The 22,155-nt window shown below is 46.1% G+C and overlaps 1 protein-coding gene and 1 pseudogene across 2 annotated transcripts in view; one reads left to right on the plus strand and one right to left on the minus strand.

Annotated features, from left to right (window-relative positions):
* The window catches only part of LOC149433145 (uncharacterized), a 141,166-nt gene that overhangs the window by 11,189 nt on the left and 107,822 nt on the right, over positions 1 to 22,155 (minus strand). The window lies entirely within an intron of this gene.
* Positions 5,811 to 22,155, plus strand: part of LOC149433147 (uncharacterized) — a 47,852-nt pseudogene continuing 31,507 nt past the window's right edge. The window contains exons 1-6 of the transcript XR_016308866.1: positions 5,811 to 5,930; positions 6,047 to 6,144; positions 6,224 to 6,430; positions 8,436 to 8,577; positions 9,683 to 10,498; positions 18,785 to 18,792. The product of XR_016308866.1 is annotated as an uncharacterized LOC149433147 (transcript). The remainder of the gene's footprint in view (positions 5,931 to 6,046; positions 6,145 to 6,223; positions 6,431 to 8,435; positions 8,578 to 9,682; positions 10,499 to 18,784; positions 18,793 to 22,155) is intronic.

Raw genomic sequence — 22,155 nt, forward strand, 5'->3', positions numbered from 1 at the left:
CCAGTGCTCCCCCTCCAGTGCTCCTCTCCAGTACTCCCCCTCCAGTGCCCACCCTCCAGTGCTCCCCTCCGGTACTCCCCCTCAGTGCTCCCCTCCAGTGCTCCTCCTCCAGTGCTCCCCTCCAGTACTACCCCTCCAGTGCTCCCCTCCAGTGCTCCCCCTCCCCCACCACAGGATGTGGACTCTTACACTGGAATAGGAGTCCTATGTGCTGTGTCATGGTCCTGGTTAGTCTGGAGCTTGTAGTCCTCCTGGATGATTGTGTACAATTCCCCCCCCCAATATATCATACAACTGATGGTTCATCTCATGATGTATGCAGGGAGGAGATAACAACAATCACCCACATGGTGTCATTCCATTTATTACAAACTTCCTTTACAGCAAACCATATACCTCACATTTGTATATAATATACAAGCAAAATGTCCGACCGAAAGTGTCCCATCCACATGAGTCCCACCATTCGGGAATTACATCACCGCAGCCATCACTGACGCATTTCCCCTCCTCTAGGGGGCTGTAAGAGGATTGGCTGCTGGTGGTAGATGGTCTTATTTATACTGTGTGTCTCCATATCTCCGAGCCCACTTCCCCTTCCTGTCCTAACCCGGTGTCACCTCCGTGTCCTCCCGTGGCCTTGCGTGGTCATGCAACACTGAACCCAAATGACATTTTTATCATTTTTTAGACAGATAGAGCTTTATTTTGGTGGTGCAGTATTAATTCATCACTGAGGGGGGGTCATTTATTGCTAAACAAATGAAAAAAGACCAAATATTTTGAAGAAAAAAAAATTTTTCTTTGTTTGTTATAAAATTTAGCAAAAAAAGCTATTTTTCTCCTTCACTGAATGACACTGAAAAAGCTGCATTGATGAACAGACACTGATATGCTGCTCTGATAGGTGGCACTGATGGGGCTGCACTAATGGGCACTGATATGCTGCACTGATGGGGCTGCACTGATATGGATACACTAATGGGCACTGATATGGATACACTAATGGGCACTGAGATGCTGCACTGATGGGGCTGCACTGATATGGATACACTAATGGGCACTGAGATGCTGCACTGATGGGGCTGCACTGATGGGCACTGATATGCTGCACAGATGGGGCTGCACTGATATGGATACACTAATGGGCACTGATATGCTGCACTGATGGGGCTGCACTGGTGGGCACTAATAATCACAGTAAATGTCCCCTGTCACAGGAAAGCCGGTTATCGGTTTCCTTTCCCTTCCTCAGACAGTGACAGCGCTGAGGACAGGAAATCCCAATAACCGGCTTTGGTTTACATGTGATCAGCTGTGATTGGATACAGCTGATCACATGGTAAAGAGACAACATCATTGGATCTTTTCCCTGATCAGGGATGCGTTCAGCTCGAGGGACACAGCTCCCCACCAATCACCATGCTGCGTCCCCCTCCACCTGCACAGCAAGAGTGGGAGGACATCATACAACCTCCTTCCAGAAGGAGAGAGGTCCTGTCCGCCGTCATTGTACAATAGGCCGGGTGGGAACCAGTTCAGGACTTCTGTCCTCCTGGAAACACATTTAGTTTGGACTGTTTAGTGTTTGATGCATATTTGAGGTCCCGGGACCCTCTTGTCCTGTCAGATCAGAAATCCCCTTTTCTCTGTTGGGTTTGTTTGGTCTCTGAACTGGTTTTGATGAGTATTAGATCTGCAGACAAGGAATGATAAATCTGATCCTTCCTATGACTTGTTTGCTCTGAGGCAGTGCTGTGAGGTCAATGTCGGCTCATCATGAGGTCCAGGAAGGGGAACTTTCTGGCTATTGGCTGGAGTTGCTGGATAATCAGGATAATTGCCAGACCTCCGGCTGCAAGGCTCCAATCACCAGCAGCCTGCTGACTGACAGGAGTGATGTCACTGTCACTCTCTTCAGTAAGAGATTGCATTGGATAGCAGGAGGATGGTGCTGGTGGAGTAGAGAACTGTGGGGGAGGAGTCTGTTTTCTTCCCTCCAATGACAGCCCAGTGTGAGTAGGAGGACAGTAGGGGGTTCTCTTAGTTGCCAAGTATTGTCTGGAATCCAGGACATTGTACAGAGTGGTGGTGGGTTCCTGGGGCTCTGAATTCCAGCACCGGGCACTGCCAGAGCCTGTGTCATGGGAGGTATTGGAGTGTCTCCTGAAGATGTATAGCACTGACCCCTGACTACCTTTTAGTCAATGCTGCAGAAACAGACATCCTATGGACAGGACTATGGAGGAAGAGGACGGACGTGACCATGGAGGAAGAGGACGGACGTGACCATGGAGGAAGAGGATGGACATGACAGAGGTTACTGGGTGTAAATAGAACATAACATCTTATTACCTCCTCTGCTGCCACTTCCAGCAATGTCTCCTCTCTGCTTCCTGTCTGTACCTGACATCACTTCCTGTCTTCCATAGAGACTTCCTGTCTGGGTAGAAGTGAGATCCCCACCTTGTGGAGCTCAGAGGAACTGCAGCCCCGAGAAGTGTCTGGTAGTGTGACCCCGGCCTTGTGCTGGGTGTGTATGGACTGTAGATCCTTATAGAGGGGTCACCTCCACTCCCACCAAGGGGGACAGAAATATATGACTGCTCGGGGGAGGGGTTTTGGCCCCTTTGATTTTGCAGTAACATTGATTGCAGATTTAGTCCTGTAGAACATCTGGTATATGGATACAAAGCCCCCCAGCTGGGAGTAAAGGGTGGAAATGGCTGGTGACCCCCAGATTTGGGCAATGATGTCATCACTATAAATGGATAAAACCCGCGCTATGTGTAACAACTCCAAACCTACAAAAACCTTCTAGCGGACTGCTGCTGTAACAAAGGGAAGGATTCCCTGTCATCTAGAAGAGCATTATGTGTCACAGCGCTGTCCTATTGTGTGTGCACAGAAATCATCACAAATACACTACAAATATGTGGAGACATTCAGAGATAAAGAGCTCGGGGCTCCAAATCCTATTCTCTGCACATCCACTGCTTCCACTTTACAACCACTTCATTGCTCTTATGGGGTTTATCAATAAATGAAGGAAACTGAACCGTGTGCAAATCCATCCACAACATAAAGTGCTTTGTGCTCAAGATGCTGCTCCCTGCAGATCCACTGCTTCCACTTTACACCCACTTCATTCATCTCATCAGATTTGCTGCTATAGGAAATCATCTCAAATCCTGTGCAAATCCATGGAGACAGACAATATTGTGTGCTCAGTATAGTGTTCTCTGCAAGTCCACCGCTTCCACTTTGCATCTACTTCAATCCACTTATTTTACTCCAAAAATCCACCAATCAGTGAAAAGTTGATAAGGTGTGAAAGTGCTCCGCCCTCCAAACTGTGTCAGCTGTAGTGTAGCCACACCTTCTTCCACACGGGATGGTGAGGGCGCCCCCTAGTAGTGCTTCTCCCTCACCACACCAATAGCTCCCAGAGTCAGAAACATCCTTATTTATTTATTTTTTGGTACTTATATAGCGCCATCAATTTATGCAGCACTTTACATATACAGTATATTGTACATTTACATCAGTCCCTAACCCTCAAGGGGTGTACAATCTAAGGTCCCTAACATATATTTGTACATACACATTGAAACTAGGAGAATTTAGACAAGAGCCAATTAATCTACCAGCATGTCTTTAGAGTGTGGGAGGAAACCCACAGAAGCACAGGGAGAACATGCAAACTCCATGCAGGAGGCACCATGGTTGGGAATTGAACCCATAACCCATTTACTGCAAGGCAGATGTGCTAACCACTAAGCCACTGTGCCGCCTCTTCTCATCCTTCACACTCTCTTCATCTCCGATGGTAAAGGAACCGGATCCTCCTCGCTCACTCAGCTGCGGGTTCTGTCAGTCTCCCTCGTAGACTCCGCCACTGACTGCCGTTCTCACTTCTACCCAGACAGGAAGTCTCTATGGAAGACAGGAAGTGATGTCAGGTACAGACAGGAAGTGCCATGGATGAGGAAGCAGAGAGTCCACATTCCTGGATCTGGCAGCAGAGGAGGTAATACGTAGATGAACCCCTTCAGGGGGAGGAGTTGATGATAATATATTTGCTCCCAAAGCTGGCCTACATGGTTCAGTTTTATCGTTCAGCCAGCAGGATGACCATAAAAACTGAAGCGATTCCCCCATCCACACATTGGAGGTGGATGGGGGAATCCTCCCCGCTGCACTCTTGTATTCTGACAATGGGGGGACTCCTCCGCTCTCAGAATACACGGATCAGCACTGAAGCTATTGGCTGCAGCCGCTGGGGGAGTGGCTTTTATCCGGCAGTGGCCACACATGGATGGAAATGTGAGCGATCCCTGCTGAACCAGCTGAATTTCCATGGATCTATGGTCACCTTCAGTGACTTCCTCCCCTCCCCCTCATCTCCTTCATGATGGAAGTCATGCTGAGATCATCTCCCATTGGCTGAGCAATATTCTCATTTGTCTCTCAGCTCCTTCTTGCTATTCCTCGTCCTGCCTGTTGTTTCCTTGGATTGATTTTCTGTGTAGTGACCCCGGCTTGGTCTCTTGGATGCGCTCGTCTGTTGCTTGCCCTGACCTTTCTCCTGATTCCTGGATCTCCTCCTCATCTCTCCTCCATATCCTCTTACACAGCTTTTCTCCACACCTGCAGTGACCCTGGGGGGAGGAAACTTGGCACCAGCACGCCGCCAAATCCATCCCCACCATTAGGGGCTCTGGAGACAATTGTCTGCTATTTACACTCCGTTCCTCCGCACGTCACCTGATCACATGACAGCTTACTTCCACAGATTCCGGACAGATTTCTGGATGGTAAAGGTCAAAGTTCACTCTTCAGTTTAGGAGAGGTAGGACGCACCCAGGAACAAGGATTTGGTTTGCATTGGAGCCTCATATAGAGGACCCCTCAAATCTCCCCATCCAAATGTCCCTCCATCCATAGTCTATATGTCCTATGACATCACACCGACCTCACAGCTCCTCCTCCCAATGTCCCTCCATCCAGAGTCAGAGAATTCTATGACATCACACCGACCTCACAGCTCCTCCCCCCAATGTCCCTCCATCCAGAGTCAGAGAATCCTATGACATCACACTGACCTCACAGCTCCTCCTCCCAAAGTCCCTCCATCCAGAGTCAGAGAATCCTATGACATCACACTGACCTCACAGCTCCTCCTCCCAATGTCCCTCCATCCAGAGTCAGAGAATCCTATGACATCGCACTGACCTCACAGCTCCTCCTCCTAATGTCCCTCCATCCAGAGTCAGAGAATCCTATGACATCACACTGACCTCACAGCTCCCCCCCCCCAATGTCCCTCCATCTGGCATTTTTCTGCTGTTCTTAGGATGTGGGGGCCCCTTGGTATCCTCACATGTAAAGTGGGACTGTTGGTCCTGCGTTGTATGTAATGACATCAGAATGCTGCAACAAGCCTATACCCTGCGTAGTGTGGGGGTCCTGTGGGGGGGAATTATACCTCAGCCTGAAGTGGGGCTTTAATAAAATGGAGACCTGAATGGAGAGGTGAGGAGGATTCTGGGAATATCATTTGATGTGACTATTTGTGTTCAGATGTAGAGTTTTCCTCCTGTGAAGTCTGGAGATCATATGACATCACATTGCCTCCACCTCCCTCCCTGATAGAAGAGAGAAAGAAGAAGAAGATTCTAGAAGTCACCAGAGAGATCACTGAGCTGCTGACAGGAGAGGTGAGCGGTGCCGGGAATTCTGGGACATTCTCCAGTAACAGACAAGGGATGTGTCTGGATGGTGACTGTATCATTGTGTGTGTCAGGTTCCTATAAGGTGTCAGGGTGTCACTGTCTATTTCTCCATGGAGGAGTGGGAGTATTTAGAAGGACACAAGGATCTCTACAAGGACGTCATGATGGACAATCAGCCGCCCCTCACATCACCGGGTAAGAGGAGACTTTATTGTAAAGGAGAGAGCAGTACGGAGGATCCACCTAGATCCCCCATCATCTGATAAACACATAGAAACAATGGATTCAGTCAGTGTGTGTGTTTCCTACAGATGGATCCAGTCATGGGAACCCACCAGAGAGATGTCCCCGTCCTCTGTATTCCCGGGATTCCACACAGGAAGGTCACACCATCCCTCACCATCATCAGGTAGATGATGACAATTATTGGTAGTTGTGATTTATACACAGCATGTTTGTTACAATGAATGTTTTATTATATCTTTCAGAGTGGAATCCTCGGGGATGATAATATTGATGTTAAAGAAGAGTATAAAGAGGAGGATGAGGAGTATGGAGTGATGGAGGAGTTTTCAGAAGGACACAAGGATATGATGGAGACACCTAATACCAGGAACCCACCGGAGAGATGTCCCCGTCCTCTGTATTCCCAGGATTCCACACAGGAAGGTCACACCATCCCTCACTATTACAAGGTTGGTGGGATGGAGAATCTAGAACATGGACTTGTAGAGACTATGGGCTCCAATCACAAAGCGGTATCTTCCCGTATCCCAGTATGTAGTAAGATGCTGCATGCTGTTTTTTAGTAGTGAAGCCTGCGGGTAATTTACCACTGGTGTCCTTAGCAACACTTGTAAATAGCTTGTTGTTAAGGAGAGGGCAGCCACCAGTGTCCCCAACAACCAGTAAACAAGGAGCGGACGGCCGCCATGTTCCCCGCTGACAGCTGTGACAGGTCTGGATTTTGAGGGGAACCCCGATGCCAAAATAATAAAAATAAAGGTGTGGGGTCCACTCCAAAATCAATACCAGACCCTTAGTGAGTGCCCACCTTCCTCCTGAACCATACCAGGCCACATACCCTCAACATGTGGTGGGTGCTTCAGGTCAGGGGCACTCTGCCACCCCAAAAGCACCTTATCTCCATGTCGATGGGGACAAGGGTCCCTTCCCCACAACCCTGGGCAGTGGGTGGGGGGCTTATTGGAATCTGGAAGCCACCTTTAACAAGGGGGCCCCCAGATCCCGGCCCCCCACTATGTGAATGAGTATAGAGTACATAGTACCCCTATTCATTCACCAAAAAAAGTGTAAAAAAAACTGGAAGACATTTTTGACAAAAAAATAAAGACAAACATCCCCCTGATGTAGATCCATCGATGATCCAATCACAATAATCGCTGTCATCGCTGACTCAAAGAAAAAACAAAGCTCCACTCCTATCATCTGACAGCTCCGCCGCCTCCTACTTCTAAATAAACTAAGGAAAGCTACCACCCTGTGACATCACTGGGTGGCCTTGCCCTCTTGTGACATCACCAATACATCATGCCCCGGTCAGTGACGTCACCAATACAACATGCCCCGGTCAGTGACGTCACCAATACAACATGCCCCAGTCAGTGACATCACCAATACAACATGCCCCGGTCAGTGATGTCACCAATACAACATGCCCTGGTCAGTGATGTCACCAATACAACATGCCCCGGTCAGTGATGTCACCAATACAACATGCCCCGGTCAGTGACATCACCAATACATCATGCCCCGTTCAGTGACATCACCGAGTGGCACCGTCCCTTAGTATATTTAGTGGCAGGAGGCAGCAGAGCTGTCAGACAGAGGGGAGTCTTCATTGGGAGCGGAGCTTTTCTTTCCGAGTCAGCGGTGACAGCGAGCATCGTGATTGATGATGGATCTACACCGGGGGGACATTTTGCTTTATTTTTTCTTTTTTAATAAAGGACTTGTCAAAAACTGCCTGCTGTCTTTTTGACAGAGTACTTTGTTGGGGTGAATAATTAGGGGTACCATGTACCCCATACTCATTCACATGGGGTGAGGGATTTCAGGGTCCCCTTGTTAAATTTTGTAAGTCCTCTGCCTGCAAACCCCCACAGCCACTAGCCTGGGTTGTAGGAAAGAGTCCCTTGTCCCCATCAGCATGGACAAGGTGATCTGAGGGAGCAAAGCCCCCCCACACCATTGGGAAGGGCACGTGGCCTGGTATGTTTCAGGAGGCGGGGTTGCTTGCTCGTCCCCCCCTTTCCTGACCTGCTGGGCTGCATGCTCAGATAGGAGTCTGGTATGTATTTCTTTTATTATGGCAAGGGGTCCCCCTCAAAATCCATACCAGACCCGAGGGGGAACCCCACACAATTTTTTTAATATTTTGTTACCGGTAATTCTTTTTTTTAGATTTATCGGTTGCTTAGGACGCGGCAGCCGCTCGCTCCCTAACAACGATGTTGTTTGCTGGTTGTTAAGTATGCCAGCGGCCACCCACTCTTTACCAAGCAGTACACATTTCCTCTGTATTCCCAGGATTCCACACAGGAAAGTCACACCATCCCTCACTATTGCAAGGTTGGTGGGATGGAGCATCTAGAACATGGACTTGTGGAGACAATGTGTAGATTTTTTATGTGACCTTACATTTTACAGATGATATTTTCTCTCATTTTCTTGATTTAGAGTGGAGATCCAATCGATATAGAATTTGAGGTGAAAGCAGAAGAAGAAGAGGCGTATGTGAGGGATGATCAGCAGTCTATGGAGGAGGATGGAATAACGGGGACATTTATAGAGGAGGACACTCCTACAGAGATCAGCACAGGTGGGTCATGAACACTAAATCCATTCCTCCACCCATACTGCTCACTGATTGGTCCAGAGTAGGGCGGGGACTGGGTGATATCAGCCTGTAATCCCCTGGTCACTTTCCTGAGCTGTGTTCCCCGTCCTGTATTCCTGGATTTCTCTCGGATAATCTTCCTTCTCTGTGCTGCAGACACAATTTATGTCTCTAGACTGGATTTATGGAGGTTCTGGGGTTCAGCTGGCAGCAAAATGTTCATTTGACCATAAGTGTTACTAGACCTAGGCACCTGGGGTGTGTGCTTTGAGTCTTTTACTCCATGTCTGGGTCTAGTAAGATCTCTGTCAGAACAATCGTCCCAGAGTTACAAGTCACTGAGTGCAGTCTCAGGAGATGGGAGGCAGCGGTGTGGGACCTCTGCAACTTGTCTACAGTCGACATTTAAACTTCTATGGTTTGCTGAATACCAATATTATGAGTCCTGACCCTTACTCTATGTTGCACATTAAATCCTCCTGACATCTGCTCTCCCCCCTCCCCCCACTGCTATATATACGCATAATATGGATTCTCTTTTGTTACACCCATTTCCTCCCAGCTGGACATTTTATATCGGATGATGTGATTGGAGCACATCCTCCAACTTTGGACCCTTAAACAGAAAGTGATAATGAGGGAGGAGTCAATAACCCAATGATGGTGGTCTTCAGGATCAGTCCAGTCTTCATCTTGGTTGTTCTCCCCCCATCCTCACTCTCTGACCTCTGGTGGGGCTCAGCCCCGCTGTTCTTCATGACTAAATCATGGACTAAATAAGGAAGTGCAGTACTTCTTGTGTTGGGAAGATGGCGATGAGTGATAGAGGGGGTGGGGACCCTCGTCCTATAATCCCCTCATCACTGTCCCTCCTATAAAAGACAGTTCTGGTTGTTTCCTCACTCTCTGACTAAGGACCATGAATAAAGAAATTACCTGGTAGGAGATCAGAGGAGCCATTTCCTAGTTCCCTTGAGGGTGGAATTGTAAGCTCCTCAGAGACCAAGCTGCCTGATGTGGGCGGAGTCCTGGTTTGGGGGAACCAATCAGCTCCTGTCTAGTAATCCTCTTTGTCTTTGTATTTTAGTCCATGGCCGAGAGATGAAGAAAACCTCCGAGGATTGTCTCACTTTGTCTCCAGACTGGAAAGTAGAAGATGAAGACATAACACAGTATAGTCCAGGAGAAACCCCGGCTCCCTCCAATGTCCATCCGGCACCACCCAGTGTAGATGGACCATCGGATTCCTTGTATCCTGAGGAACCTCAGACTGTGCGGGACCGGGCAGGCCTTCCAACAGGGAAGAGCTTCTCCTGTACTGAGTGCGGACAGTGGTTCTATTATAAATCTCATCTTAATTTGCATATAAGATCTCACACGGGGGAGAAGCCGTATTCCTGTCCTGAGTGTGGAAAATGTTTTTCAGTGAAGTCCAGTCTTTACACACATCAGAGATCTCACACGGGGGAGAAGCCGTATTCCTGTCCAGAGTGCGGGAAATGTTTTTCAAGGAAGTCCCATCTTTACACACATCAGAGATCTCACACGGGGGAGAAGCCGTATTCCTGTCCTGAGTGCTGGAAATGTTTTTCAAGAAAGTCCCATCTTTACACACATCAGAGATCTCACACGGGAGAGAAGCCGTATTCCTGTCCTGAGTGCGGGAAATGTTTTTCAAGGAAGTCCCATCTTTCTACACATCAGAGATCTCACACGGGAGAGATGCCATATTTCTGTTCTGAGTGTGGGAAACGTTTTTCAGAGAAGTCCAGTCTTTACACACATCAGAGATCTCACACGGGGGAGAAGCCATATTCCTGTCCTGATTGTGGAAAATGTTTTTCAGCTAAGTCCAATCTTTACAGACATCAGAGATCTCACACGGGGGAGAAGCCATATTCCTGTCCTGAGTGAGGGAAATGTTCCTCACTGAAGTCCTGTCTTCCTGTACATCAGGGGTCGCACACAACCCTGGAGGTGTATTAGTGCCTTGAGTGCGGGAAATGTCTTCTAGATGAATGTTGCTGGACATCCCAGCTCTCATGTGGGGAAGAAGCACACCTGATATACACCTCAGATATACTCCATGGCTGATCTTCATCATGGAAGAAACAGTTCATAAGGAGATGAGAGGCTCCCAAAGACATGGATGAAGTGTGGGACCAGGTTGTCCATTGATAGCAGGGGAAGAAGAATAATGGAGTCCTGACCTAGAGCACTGGGCTGACTTCTCATTGGGGTGCAGCCTATATACTAGAGATGGCCTGCACCTAAATGTAAGGGGGTCTGCTGTGCTGGGGGAGGGGTTTATGGAAAGTCTGGAGGAGTATATAAACTAAGATGGAGTGGGAGGGAGAACTCGATTATAATGGGGTAGACAGATCAGACGGGTCAGTACTTGTTGGGGGTGGAATGGGGAAAGATGGGGGGAGGGCTATGGCAGATAAGAAGGTTCCCATGTTACAAACAACCAGTGGAATTGGTACCATTTGTGTGAAAATAAAAAATACACAAAATCGTGTGAACAAGGTGTCAGTGAATGAACAAGGTGTCGGTGAATGGACAAGGTGTCGGTGAATAGACAAGGTGTCAGTGAATGAACAAGGTGTCAGTGAATGAAAGTGTTTGTTCACCAATGCCAGAAGTGTGCCCAGCACAATAGGTGAGTTGGAAGGTTTGGTGCATGAAGAGAACTAGGATTGAATTGGTATTGCTGAATCTTGGCTTCATTCTTCACATGACTGGGCCATTCATATTCCTGGCTAGGTTCTCTTTTGGAGAGACGGGGGAATAGGAAAGGTGGTGGTGTCTGTCTCTATGTGAGAAGTGATCTCAGAGTGAGTGTGAAAGAGGACCTAGATGATGGAGAGTGTGATGAGGCTGAAGTATTATGGGTGGAACTGCACATGGGGGGCGGTACTACAAAGGTCATCATTGGAGTTTGTTATAGGCCTCCCAGTGTTAATGAGGAGGTGGAGACTCAGCTCCTCACACAGATGGAAAGGGCTGGGACAGTGATAATAATGGGGGGTGGTAACTACCCGGAAAATTGACTGGAGTAATGGTACTGCAGAAACAGGTAAAGGGCAGATATGTATAAACCTACTACAGGACAATTTTATGGTCCAGTTCATAGTGGCCGCAACTAGGAATGATGCTCTGCTGGACCTGGTCATCTCCAACCATGCAGAGCTTATTACGAATGTCCATATAAAAGAACATCTGGGTAGCCGTGACCATAACATGATTTCATTTATTTTTAGCTGTAAACAGCGAGCACATACGGGAAAAATAAAAACACTCAACTTTAAGAGAGCTAATTTTCCAAGGCTGAGAGCTGCTCTCCAAGACTTAGACTGGGAGGGAATATTGGCATCGATGAACACAACACAGAAATGGGAGTTCTTCAAAAAGACTGTATGTGACCACACTGCAAAATATATTCCCATGGGCAACAAGTATAAAAGGCTACAAATCCAACCTATGTGTCTTACGGCCAAAGTTACAAAAGCGATAGATAATAAGAAAAGAGCTTTTATTAAATATAACAATGAAGGAACGCGATCATCGTTTACACATTACAAAGAATAGAACAGAAGATGCAAGAAGGAAATAAAGGCAAAAACTGAAAACAAACGACAGAAAGATATCAGGACGACCCCAAAACATTCCTCCAATCTATGAATAGTAGAAAGGTCCGGTCCCAGCATGGAGGCCCTTTACAGAACCATCTAGAGGGGGGGGGGACAAAGAGAAGGACAATGTATGAAATCCCTTCTTCAGCTCTGTGTATACAAAGGAGAATGGGGGGGCTCTTGTCCATAATGGGGGGTGGTACCGACACCCCCCAGATGATCCACATTGGGTCACAATTGATATGATCCAGAAATATTTGTACAGAATAAAGGTGAATAAAGCCCCTGGACCGGATGGCAGACACCCACGGGGCCTTACAGAATTCAGCTCTGTCATCTCACAGCCATTGTTTCTCATTGTTAGGGACTCTTTAATGACTGGCAGAGTACCACTGGATTGGTGTAAGGCCAATGTGGGGCCAATATTTATAAAGGGGACAAAATCTTTCCCAAGTAATTATAGAGCTGTTAGTGTAACTTCTATAGTTGGGAAGATACTGGAGAGTTTAACCCCTCCCCCTCCTGAGGATTTACCCCCCTTCCTGACCACGCCTCTTTTTGCTTTCAGTGCTGCACTAGTTCAACTGATAATTGCGCGGTCATGCAATGCTGCACCCAAACGAAATTTATGTCCTTTTTTTCACACAAATAGAGCTTTCTTTCGGAGGTATTTGATGACCTGTGCACTTTTTATTTTTTGCGCTATAAACAAAAAAAGACCAAAAATTTTGAAAAAAAAACAATATTTTTTTACTTTTGGCTATAAAAAATATATAGTAAACTCAAAGTTAGTTATAAATTTAGGCCAAAATGTATTCTGCTCCATGTTTTTGGTAACAAAAATCCCAATGAGTGTATATTGATTGCTTTGTGTGATAGTTATAGCGTCTACAAACTATGGGAGAGATACTGCAATTTACTGCACTAGTTTTACTGACAATTGCGCGGTCATGCAATACGGTACATAAATGAACATGTAACTAAACTCTTCTTTAAACATAGATGAATCTATCCCAATATACAATAAAATAATATATAAATAAAATTTACAATAAAATAAATTGTAAAATAAAATACAAATCCCAATAAATTATATATCAAACTAAATTTCCCAAAAAATAAATGTCCAAAATGTCTCTGTAAAGATGTCTTTCCAAATTCCAAAGCAAACTCGTATCATCTTTAATCATCCAGTATGGAAATTCCACAATTCTTTGTGAACCTCAAAAAAATAAACTTCTGATAGTGTATTACCTTTATACTGAACATACATGTAAAATAGTGAAAGAACCGTGTATCATGCCAACTGCATAACGTGAGCTCACATGTGAAAAACAATTCCTCTACCAATATATCAATCTCTGAATATGTAAATACACTCGTGACAAGAATCAGAAGAGTGACCATTCCAAGTCCAAACCATGAAACGTGATCACCTCCAAATAGTGAGGATGGAGAAGAACCCAAATCTCTAATAGTGAGCACTACAAACTCAATAATAGTGAACAATAAAGTGCTCTCCTCCAACTGGTGCAACAATGGATCATTCCCCTCTGGAAATAAATCCCAGGCTTTCAGGGGATAGTCGCACTCTCCAGGCTTCCTAATGTTCCTGTTGGCACTCTTCCATATTCCTCATCAGGTGAGATAGGAGACAATCAGCGCTATATAGTAACAGAAGTCAATATTTATTGAATATCTTACATTACAATTGAAGAATATCAGCTTCCAGCATTCAGAACAGCTCAGGTGTAGTCCTATGTATAGAGAACCGCATGTTCCCACTTCCAAAATGGCCACCACCACACTTCCGGTTTTGCGTGAGTGCATCAGACGTCACGTGTCCCAACATGTTTCATCACTTCCTGGACTTTTTCACAAGGGATCAAGATGTCTGAGAGGTGGTTCCTTATATTCTGTCCCACATCAAGGGCAGGAAATCGAATCCGCCATCTTACTATATGGAAAAATGGTGGCATGTATATCTTTATTCCCATTCCCTATACGAGCACTGCAATCCCTATACGGGCACTGCAATCCCTATATGAGCACTGCAATCCCTGTACGAACACTGCAATCCCTATACGAACACTGCAATCCCTATACGAACACTGCAATCCCTATACGAGCACTGCAATCCCTATACGAACACTGCAATCCCTATACAAGCACTGCAATCCATGTACGAGCACTGCAGTCCCTGTACAAACACTGCAATCCCTATATGAACACTGCAATCCCTATACGAGCACTGCAATCCCTGTACGAACACTGCAATCCCTGTACGAGCACTACAATCCCTATACGAGCATTGCAATCCCTATACAAACACTGCAATCCCTGTATGAGCACTGCAATCCCTATACGAACACTGCAATCCCTATACGAACACTGCAATCCCTATACGAGCACTGCAATCCCTATACGAACACTGCAATCCCTATACAAGCACTGCAACCCCTATATGAGCACTGCAATCCCTATACGAACACTGCAATCCCTGTACGAGCACTGCAATCCCTATACAAGCACTGCAATCCCTATACAAACACTGCAATCCCTGTACGAGCACTACAATCCCTATACGAACACTGCAATCCCTATACAAACACTGCAATCCCTGTACGAGCATTACAATCCCTATACGAGCACTGCAATCCCTATACAAACACTGCAATCCCTATACGAACACTGCAATCCCTATACGAGCATTACAATCCCTATACAAACACTGCAATCCCTATACTAACACTGCAATCACTGTACGAGCACTGCAATCCCTATACAAACACCGCAATCGCTATACTGTGATGGATTTGGTAAAATGCCTATTCTGTTTCCTGTTTAAAATTTACATTTTATACATATTTACTTTTATACTTTTTTATATTTCTAAATATATGTGTTGTGCGTATATATATATATTTTGTCTGCTGGGCTTTGCAGTCCTCCTTAACTTGTTTTGCTCAGAGCGATGCTCTCAACCCCTCCCTTCGCACTGAGATGATTTCACTTAGACTTTGGGAATGTGAGGGGAGTGAAAAGATAACGGGATGAGAAGCAAGCATCAAGTTTCTACATTTCTCCTATATTTCAACCAAGCAAAATGTGCCTTTTAGAATGTGACTGTATATACGTAATAGTGACATGTACTCTATTGTTCTCTATGTATAAAAGGTTAAGCACCGCCCTGCAATAAACAGAGATGAGATGATGTGAAAGTGGTTGTACTGGACAGTTGTCCGTGTAATTATTTTCCGGCGTGCACGCAATCCATATCTCAAAATTAGGAACAGCAGCAGAAATCCTACCCTGAGCCCGATTGTGGTTCTCACAACCTTTTTAGCTGGCTGCCCAACGAGGGGCCCCAGGTTCTGATCGATGGAAGGCCGCGTGAGGGACTGAGTGGCTGGCCGAGACAAACCAAAAGGGATTTGCGCACCCCTGAGAGTACGGTAGGTACTTTTTATACTTACCACTGTATGATTTGTTTCTGTCCAGTCCTAGCAGCCAGTCTTGTTGGCTTCCGGAGGTCATCTAGAGGCAGGTAATTTTTATTCCTCGCCTGGGGCTGTTTAACGAACCTGCCATTGGATCTCTGCTGACTGTGTATTTGTTCAATGTCTGTCGTCCTGTGCGACTGTGATAACTCAGTAGACTGATAGATAAGTTGCAATGAGTGTCCTGACCAGGTGAGCTGTGGGCCCCTGGAAGACGGAACCTTGCAATATGTTGCAATTGGGTGTTCGGCCAGGTGAGCTGTGGGCCCCTGAAGAGACGGAAACTTGCAACAAGCGTCTACGGACGGTGACTCGGGGTTGACGGTGTGAGACCCCTGAGGGTTTAGTTCAGCTGCTGAAGCTTCACGGAGCGAGGGGCGGCAGGTGTAATGTCCTGTTCTGAGTGTATTTGTGAATCACTGTTTGTTCTGAGATAAGACAGAAAGCAGCGGAATATGGATATTAATCTAATAGTTGCCCACGCTGCCTCTGAAACCGTTAGCTGAGACTACGGTGAAAGAACAGAACAGAGTGAGAAGTTGGGTGACCCAGAGAGAGGGGGGAAGATGGGTCAGAAGATAGTCAAGCCACAGAAAGGATTAGTATGTGATATTGTAAAGAGGAAAGAAAGAAGTGAAGCAGTTAAAAAGTTATCTAAAGTAGCGAAAGTTTGTAAGCTGAAGGTTAGGACTGGCATAAATCATTGTAGGAACAGAGAGGAATGTTATGTGATAAAGGTTTGCTGAACGTGACAGAAGTTTGGAACAGGACTGGAAAAGTGTTGCATAAAGAAGGATAGTTGGAAGAAATTCAAGAAAATGGCAATTGTATAATGTATTTGTATCACAAAATTGTAAATGGAAGTGTGCTAAAACCACCTCCCTATGTTGGAATGTGGGGTGGAGGAGGGGAAGGACAGCCCTGCCCTTCATCTAACGCCTACTTTATGCCCACCACCCCAGCCCTGCCCAGTACACTTCCTGCCAGCAGCCATCTTGCTATACCTGTGTTGTCACTTCCTGCCCTGCCCAGTACACTTCCTGCTAGCAGCCATCTTGCTACACCTGTGTTGTCACTTCCTGCCCAGCCTGGTGCACTTCCGTCCGGCAGCCATCTTGGTACACCTGGAAGGCCTAAACAAGGAGTTTATCCAGTTCTCCCTGTTCTAAACCAGGATGGTTCCTACCACACTCCCGTTTTCCCCAATATGGAAGCATCACCTTCACAAGCCGGATACATGAATGACAATGTATTCGAGCTGAATGATCAACAACCGCAAGCAGGAAGGATGCCGATAGGTATGACTCCCAAACCTATGCCAGATGTCCAATTGAATGACGATGCATCTGAATGGAGTGCTCAACAGCTGCAAGCGACAAGGGCGCCAATAGATTTGACTCCCAAACCCACGCACAGTGGAGTACAAACTAAACAGGAACAGTACACAAGACAGCCCCGACATTCAAGATTACCGGAAGGGGCACCGGTAATGTGTGTCACTTTTACCCCATCACAAGCAGCGGCCTTAGTGACGAGTCTGCCTGACCCAGAGAAACAGACAATGCCCTTTTATCGCAGGGTAGTGCAGATACAAGAAACTTACTCAGCTGCTTGGAAAGACCTGCTCAGTCTACGCCAAATTAAAGCAGGACATATTTTCTGGCCGGTTATGCAGATGGCCTTCAATGATGCCTGCCTGACAAGTGTTATTTCCTATTCTTCAGGCGTGGAGTTCTGTGCCCAGCTCCATGACTGGGCAAAGGAGAAATTGGCGGATCAGACTACCACAATTCAAGACATCACCCAAGATAAAGGGGAGTCTGTGGAGAAGTATTATGCCAGACTCATACAGGCCTTTGATGATCTGGGCTTCTCTCAATATGAAAAGGCACACACACATATGCTCTCAACTGCTTTTGTCTCAGGGCTCAAAGAGGATATCAGGAAAGGTCTGAGGGTGATGGTGGCCAGAGGTATAGAAAATCAAAAAGGAAAAAACCAGCGCCCCTCATGGTGGTCAATGACGAAGATCCCACCTAAACTCGTCCACCACCATTGCCCAATATCAGGGAAAGGATCACCTGTTATAACTGTGAAAAACGGGAACATTTTAGAAGAGAATGCAGAGCCCCAAGATATCCCAGGCAAGACAGAGACCCCCGGGAAGGGCAATGCGAATATCAACCACCACGCCCCAACTCTCGTTAGGAAATGGGCAAACCCGTGTCACCCCTTATGGGAGTATTTTCAAACAAGACTGGGGGACCGTGTAGCTGTAATCCAGGATATTCCCCAACCTAAAGCAGCTAAACAACTGCATGCCTTTCTTGGACTTATATCCTACTGCAGGGCATGGATCCCTGATGCATTGGTCCTTATGCAACCACTCTATGATGCTCTCAAGTCTGTGCCATTTACCTTGTCAAGCGAGGCCCGGGACAATTTTATTCTGCTGAAGCAAGCAATATCCACCGCTCCTGCCTTGAGACTTCCAGATTATGAGAAACCTTTCAAACTGTGTCAGAAAAGCAAGGTCAAGCCACGGGGGTCCTAGCTCAAGAACATGGAGGTCAAACCAGACCCATTGGGTACTATTCTTGCCATTTGGACCCCGTAGCTAGAGGTGGTCCTTCATGTTTAAGAGCTGTCTTCGCTGCTCAAGCACTGTTGGACAAAACTTCAGACCTCGTTTTAGCACACCCCCTACTTCTTCTGGCACCGCATGACATTGCCGCCATCCTGAATCAGGTACAACCCCGACACCTGTCCACAGCCAGACATCTACGGTTGCAAATCTCCCTCCTCATTCCTGACAATGTGACCCTCCAAAGGTGTCTTACCCTCAACCCAGCCACTCTTCTGCCATTTTTCGAGGGGGGAGAAGGTGAAGGTGAAGAAGGAGACCCCTGCACTACTCCACATGACTGCCTTGAAATGATGCGTATGGAAACACACATCTCCCTACAGTGAGTGAAATTCCTCTGGAAAACCCTGATTACACACTTTTTGTGGATGGCTCCAGATATGCAGATGAAAGAGGAAAGTACCACACAGGTTATGCTGTGACCTCGGAATTTGAAATTCTACAAGCAGGAGCATTACCACCAACTTTATCTGCCCAGGAAGCAGAGCTTCAAGCCCTCACTACAGCGTGTAAGATGGCAGAAGGTAAAAGAGCCAATATTTACACAGACTCAAGGTACGCCTTTGGAGTAGCTCATGACTTTGGTATGATCTGGAAAGCCAGAGGCTGGAACACCGGTAAAACACGGCCCAGCCATCAAGGACTTAATGGATGCACTGCTCCTGCCTGACCAAGTGGCTGTCTTGAAGGTTAAAGCACACGGTAAACTGAATTCTCAAGAGGCCAGAGGGAACCACTTGGCGGATATAGCTGCCAAAAGAAGCAGCGAAAAAACCAACAAAAAACGTCTGAGGTGGCTGAAGAGGAGAGTGAGACCTCAGTACAGATACTTTTGGCAGTACAGGTGAAATCTGACAAGCAATACCTGATCTCTATGCAAATAGCTGCTTATACAGAAGAAAGGCTGGAATGGATTGATAAAGGAGCAGACTATGATGGAGAATTGTATTCGATGAAAGGAAAAACTTGTTTACCAAAACATATGTATCCAGCAATTGTCCAATGGGCGCATGGACATGCACATCTCTCTAAGAACTTAATGAACTCGTTGATCAGCAAGTATTACTGGGCTCCAGGGATAACCACCTTAACCAGAAATTACTGCGCCTCGTGTGTAGTATGTGCAAAATGCAACCCGGGGAGGACGGAAAAGACACTGCAGAAACATCTGGCAAAACCCCTCTATCCATTACAGGGGATACAGATTGATCATATACAGATGCCAAAAAGTGGACGATATGAATATGCCCTAGTGGTGGTGGACATGTTCTCTGGTTGGCCAGAAGCCTATGCTGTTACAAACATGACAGCCAAGACCACGGCTAAGAAACTACTGAGTGAGGTAGTCTGTAGATTTGGGGTCCCAGAGGTGATAGAGAGTGTTCAGGGTCCAGCCTTCATAGCAACCCTTACAAAAGAGATTTGGACAGCACTGGGGGTTGAGTTGGCCCTACATACCCCATATCACCCTCAAAGCAGTGGGAAGGTAGAAAGGATGAATGGGACTCTAAAAAACAGGATGCTATAGATGGCCCAAGAGACTAACGTGACTTGGCCAGACAGTTTTCCCATTGCTCTGTTTAGTGTCAGACACACCCCCCGGGGGAAACATGCCCTGTCCCCTTATGAAATTTTGTTTAGCTCAGCCCCCCAGACTTGGCTGTTACTTTCCGCAACAGTTGCAATTACAATCTGATGTGTTAATTGATTATGTGACTGCATTATCACGTGAATTAACCCGTATCCATGTCCAAGTGTTTTCTCCATTCCAGATTCTGAGTCAGATACAGGAATTCACAGCCTATTACCCAGAGATTGGGTATTAGTAAAGACATTTATGAGGAAACATTCCCTTGAGCCAAGATATGATGGTCCATTCCAAGTTCTGCTGACCACAGCCACTTCTGACAAGGTGGCCGGGAAGAACACTTGGATACACGCCTCCCACTGCAAGAATGTCCCAAACCCTGAGGAAAAGGAGTCATCTACACCATGACAACTATGTTGTATATCCTTTTTCTTATAAGTCTGACAGAGGCTCAACAGGTGGATATCACCAAAATAGGTGACACCACTATATTTTGGTACAACTCATCCAACACTCATGTAGCTATTTTCACCTTTGATTTCTGTAGTATAGATCCCATGTGGTGCTATGACCATAACCTATATGATCTTGACATAATGAGCATGTTCCGATAGTAGTGACCAGGTATACATATGTGTCATGGATGATTACTGGGGACCAAAAGATTAGAACCAGATTGGAAGGGATTTGGACTGGTGAGTATGCTCTTGCAAAGGTCATTATGCCTCTCCATATCCTAACAGAAGATACCCCTGACACATACACTGACTCAGCATCTAGGCACAGGAGGAAGCGGACAGCTCCCTCCGGAAGTTTTGACCCACATGTGTATATAGATGCCATTGGAGTCCCAAGGGGGGGTGCCTAATAAATTCAAAGCCAGAGACCAAGTAAAAGCAGGCTTCGAATTTCTGATCCCCAAAATAACTGTTAATAAAAATGTAGATTGGATAGATTACATATACTACAACCAACAGAGGTTTGTGAATTACTCCAGGGATGTCCTCCAAGGAATCGTTGACCAGTTAGCCCCTACATCCTACATGACATTCCAGAATAGGATGGCTCTGGAAATGATTTTAGCGGAAAAAGGAGGTGTCTGTAAAATGATAGAAGGAACCGGAACATGTTGTACATATATTCCTGACAATACCGGCCCGAATGGTAAGGTTACTCTGGCTATAAAGAAATTAGAAGATCTGTCAGTGGAGCTGAAGAAGAACTCAGGTATCACAGACCCGGGGATCAATATTTTAGCTGGATGAGTGGGTGGCAAAAAGTGCTCGCCCAAATAGGGGTAACTGTACTAATAATTCTAGTTCTTTTAGCCCTGATTGTATGTTGTATTCTATCATTTGTAAAGAAGTTAATAAGCAAGGCTGTAGACAACAGCACACCTACATTTCTCCATCAAGAAGAGGAGGACCCCCTTGTGATGGAAGAGGATAAACCCTTCACTCCTCTACAGTCCCTCCCCGCCAACAGCAATCTCACAATTTTGTAGGGATAGCATCTGACTTCCTTATGTACAAAGTCTGTGGCAAGGGGGGTGATGAAATAGTCATCACCTGTCTAACGTGCAGCATAAAAGAGTTCCAAGGTACATAAGGACAGATGAGCGAGGTGTTATAGGGACAGAGTAAAACAGTCATTTTAAGGGGGGACTGTGATGGATTTGGTAAAATGCCTATTCTGTTTTCTGTTTAAAATATACATTTTATACATATTTACTTTTATACTTTTTTAGATTTCTAAATATATGTGTTGTGAGTATATATATATATATATATTTTGTCTGCTGGGCTTTGCAGTCCTCCTTAACTTGTTTTGCTCAGAGCGATGCTCTCAACCCCTCCCTTCGCACTGAGAGGATTTTACTTTGGGAATGTGAGGGGAGGGGTGAAAAGATAACAGGACGAGAAGCATCAAGTTTCTACATTTCTCCTATATTTCAACCAAGAAAAATGTGCCTTTTAGAACGTGACTGTATATACGTAATAGTGACGTATACTCTATTGTTTTCTATGTATAAAAGGTTAAGCACCGCCCTGCAATAAACGGAGATAAGATGATGTGAAAGTGGTTGTACTGGACAGTTGTCCGTGTAATTATTTTCCGGCACGCAATCCATATCTCAAAATTAGGAGCAGCAGCAGAAATCCTACCCTGAGCCCGATTGTGGTTCTCACAACC

The sequence above is a fragment of the Staurois parvus genome, unplaced genomic scaffold (genome assembly GCF_062004578.1).
Source record: "Staurois parvus isolate SC_StPar_1 unplaced genomic scaffold, SC_StPar_1.0 ptg001957l, whole genome shotgun sequence".
NCBI lineage: Eukaryota > Metazoa > Chordata > Amphibia > Anura > Ranidae > Staurois > Staurois parvus.